This window comes from Anolis carolinensis, chromosome 1, assembly GCF_035594765.1.
Source record: "Anolis carolinensis isolate JA03-04 chromosome 1, rAnoCar3.1.pri, whole genome shotgun sequence".
NCBI lineage: Eukaryota > Metazoa > Chordata > Lepidosauria > Squamata > Dactyloidae > Anolis > Anolis carolinensis.
In genome coordinates, this window is record NC_085841.1 from 161,857,174 (window position 1) to 161,861,038 (window position 3,865).

The window sequence follows — 3,865 nt, forward strand, 5'->3', positions numbered from 1 at the left end:
TCTGAGTTGCAACTCTCATCAGACCTAATCAATATTCTCAGTAATGAGGGATCATGGTATATGAGGTCCAGGAACATCTGGAGGTCTACATCTTCCCCATCCCTTATATTGGTCTTCCTTGAGAGACACTTTCTATGACAATTTTGAGATAAATCCTTCTCAGACTGACTCTTTAATGCTTTCTCATGTCTGGAAAGTGGCTTCAAAATTCACAAGTAGCTCCCTTTTGCTTAAAAAGATAACTGGCAAGCAGTGGGCAGACACAGCATGGTGGTTGGTGGTAAAGATCTCTCTAGCCAGAGGTAAAACACAGCTATCCCATATTGTAAAAGACATGGATCAATGAAGGTTATGAGTTCACACACACAACTTGATTTTTTTTCAGGTTAAAAAAATCCTGGTTTATACATGAATTTTAATTGGTTGACCAAATCCAATCCCCATGCTAAGTCTATGAGAAGCAAAAATTGGAGTTCCCCTAGATCTGCAAGCACCATCTCAGCCAAATTTTAATATTTTATTGACATTATCATTACCTACTTTTCTGACAATTTGCATTGGCATAGTCACAATAAGCTACATAGTGGAAGCATTTTATGTAGTTTCTAAAATGTAATAATAAGTGTGGTTCATAGATCTTATTTTGTATATTTCAATTTAAAATGAAAATATATGTATAAGAGATTTTTCAAAATGCATTATCTCCTATTGTAATCAGCATTTTTGTGAAATTTGGACATAATTATATATTTTATTATTTAGTTTCATGGAATAGAATATTACAGGTTAAATGTGTACATCCCATTTCTGGACTTTTTCTGCAGTCCAGTCCAAGAAAGGTTTACAAGGCACATGGAAGTAATTCAGGAACTGCCAGTGTTCCTCCCTATTAATTGTGCCCTGCCCACCATTTAAAATCCATGTTGAACAAGTGCACAGAACTTTACAATGAATGCTTTCAAGATACTGACACACTAATGGAAGAGTTTGGTCTGTGGAGTAAAAAATGGAAACAAAATTACACCTACAGAAAAACAATAAATGCACTTGAAACATATAGACAGTGTTTTTTCCAAATGTGAAGAAAGTTCTTTAGATTTTTGCAAAATTACCAGTGTCAAAAGCTACACATGAAATGTCGTTTTCAACTTTTAAATGTTTGAAAACATACATAAGAAGTGCGATGGGGTGAGAAAGACTGACTGGACTTGCACTGTCAAATTATATTTACACAGTTTTCAAGTGTTTCCAACAGGTGTTGTGGTTTTTAACTTAATTTTTTTAATTTTTAATGCTGTTTATATTTAATCTTGTTTTAATGTTCGTATATTTGTATATTTTAAATGGTTATGATGATGGTTTTATGTTAATCTGCTTTCAGTCCTCTTCGGGGAAGATATAGTAGGGTATTATTATTATTATTATTATTATTATTATTATTATTATTATTATTATTATTATTATTTTGTAACCACTAAAGTACCAATTTATAGTCATGTTCAGGGTTTTTTTTTACCTGACACTTAGCAGCTAAAATAGAAATTTGCTTTAATTAAGTCAATGTAAAATATAGAATAAGTAATAGAATTTCAATTATTTTGTGTTATAGACCTACACTTCATGATTTGCGTAAAAAATTAAAGTTGGTTCAACTCCCCCTCCCACCTATTTTTTACTGGCAATGGGCCTGGAGGTCACAATGGTCACTGTCTTCTATGTCAGGTGTCACAAAGGCTCCATCAACTAAGGAGCATCAGCCTGACAATAGAGGGCCCTGACTCTTTGAGACAGGGACTCAGCATGGAGCCACAATGGGTACATTCTGTCTCCTTCAGCCAGGAAATATCAGCATAAAGATATACTTCTGTCTTCTTCAGAATGGCAACATCAGGATGAGGACAATGGGGTAAATTTTTATCTTTTGTTATAATAATCTCAAAATGGGTAAACTATTTTGTCTAGCGCATTGAATTGCAACAAAGAACAGTCTCTCTTTAGTTGCTCCTTTAGATAGGTAGTATCAGTTTCTCTCATGCAGTCTAAGGTCATAATTGATCAGTATGCATCAGTATACAATCGTTCCACCTCACCTTAAAATGCAACAATATAGGGAAAGTAGTGGAGTCGATTACTCCCCAGTTTCTGTTTCTATACACTTTAAAGACTAAATCCACTGGAAGCAGTCTTGTGTTATTTGATAGGCTCCATAGGACTCCATCTTTAAAGTGAAGAGAAAGTGTGACTTGCCTAAGGTTACTCAGGGTTTCCATGGCCTAGTGAGTGTCCAGGCTCTGGTGAGGATTCAAACCTGGCTTTCAGAGTTATAGTCCAATGCTCAAATTACTATACCAAAGCTGGATCCCAAATAGCCTTAGGACATTTGTTGTTGTTAATTCATTCAGTCGCTTCCAACTCTTTGTGACCTCATGGACCTGCCCATGCCAGAACTTCCTGTCGGCCGTCACCATCCCCAGCTCCTTCAAAGTCAAGCCAGTCACTTCAAGGATACCATCCATCCAACTTGCCCTTGGTCAGCCCCTCTTCCTCTTTCCTTCCATTTTCCCCAGCAACATTACCTTCTCCAAGCTTTCCTGTTTTCTCATTATGTAGTCAAAGTGCTTCATCTTTGCCTCTCATATCCTTCCCTCCAGTGAGCAGCCGGGCATTATTTCCTGAAGTATGGAAATGTATGTAGTTGGATCTTCTTGGGGTCCAAGGCACTCTCAGAATTTTTCTCCAACATCTTAGGACATGACAACATGAAAATGTTATCTTAGTGTTTCAACCTGGGATAACAGCTACATATTGGCATTATGATGAATTCTATCACATAGCTGCAGTTGATTAACCATGTGAAGCCACATGTCCAGGTGGATGGCACAGCTTTGCCCTTCCTGCAGTATCACGTCTTTATTTTTAAACTTTTTTTGTTGCAAAAGGTGGAGAGGACAACATGCCACCACAGGAGGACTGGGACCTCATCACATGAGATACATTTCTGGACTATGTCCCAATCAGGTACCATCTGTGGCTTCATCATGGGGAGATGAAGGGCTAATCAGAACTATCACACAATGTCATGTGATAAGGCATGCTGGTTTCCACCTCTGTGCAATAAAGTTCTTACTCCCCCTTTATACAGTGTAAATGCATGGAAGTACAATGGCTCACTGTATACTGCCTGTGGTAAGCTATAGAGAACATGCTATGTTCCTCTTAAATCTTAAGATGGATTGCATTGCTCTTAGGTTATAAGAGTTCATATCCAAGAGAAACCAGCCTGCTTTTGTCTTAAAGAAAAGATTCTTCATGAAAATAACTCTATGCAGCCTGTCTTTTGTATCATTGAAGTGACTGGCTCGATCTTGAAGGAACTGGGGATGGTGACAGCCGACAGGGAGCTCTGGCGTGGACTGGTCCATGAGGTCACGAAGAGTCGAAAATGACTGAACAAGTGAGACGACGACGAGCCTGTCTTTTAAAAAAGAAACCAGCATATACATATGTATTTGGATATTGCTGTTAATGCATACACCCTCCAGAATTAGGGTGGCCCATGGACTCAACATTTCTTGGGTGGCAAACCCACTCTTCACCACCATTCTTCTCACAGTTGATCTGATCCTTCCTTTAGCTCTTCCAAGAAGCTCAGAGCAGCCATGAAAAAAGCAGGGGTAAACTCAGGAATTGATATGTTGTCCTTGTGGTGATGGATCCACAGCCCCCCTTCCTCTACAGCTGAATCCAAATATTTGTTTTGCTATAATGCATAGAAATGGGATGAATATGGATGTGTTGGACAGCGAAGAAGTGCAGAAAGATGTTATTTTGAAGTATTTTTAGACATGTCCTTAGTGGGGAAAAT

The 3,865-nt window shown here is 38.1% G+C and overlaps 1 long non-coding RNA gene across 1 annotated transcript; it reads left to right on the forward strand.

Moving 5' to 3' along the window:
• Nucleotides 1–1,532: 1,532 nt before the first annotated feature.
• On the forward strand, nt 1,533–3,137 carry LOC134292522 (uncharacterized). Its single transcript, XR_009999765.1, has 2 exons — nt 1,533–1,906; nt 2,940–3,137. It is a non-coding gene; the product is annotated as an uncharacterized LOC134292522 (long non-coding RNA).
• Nucleotides 3,138–3,865: the final 728 nt, after the last annotated feature.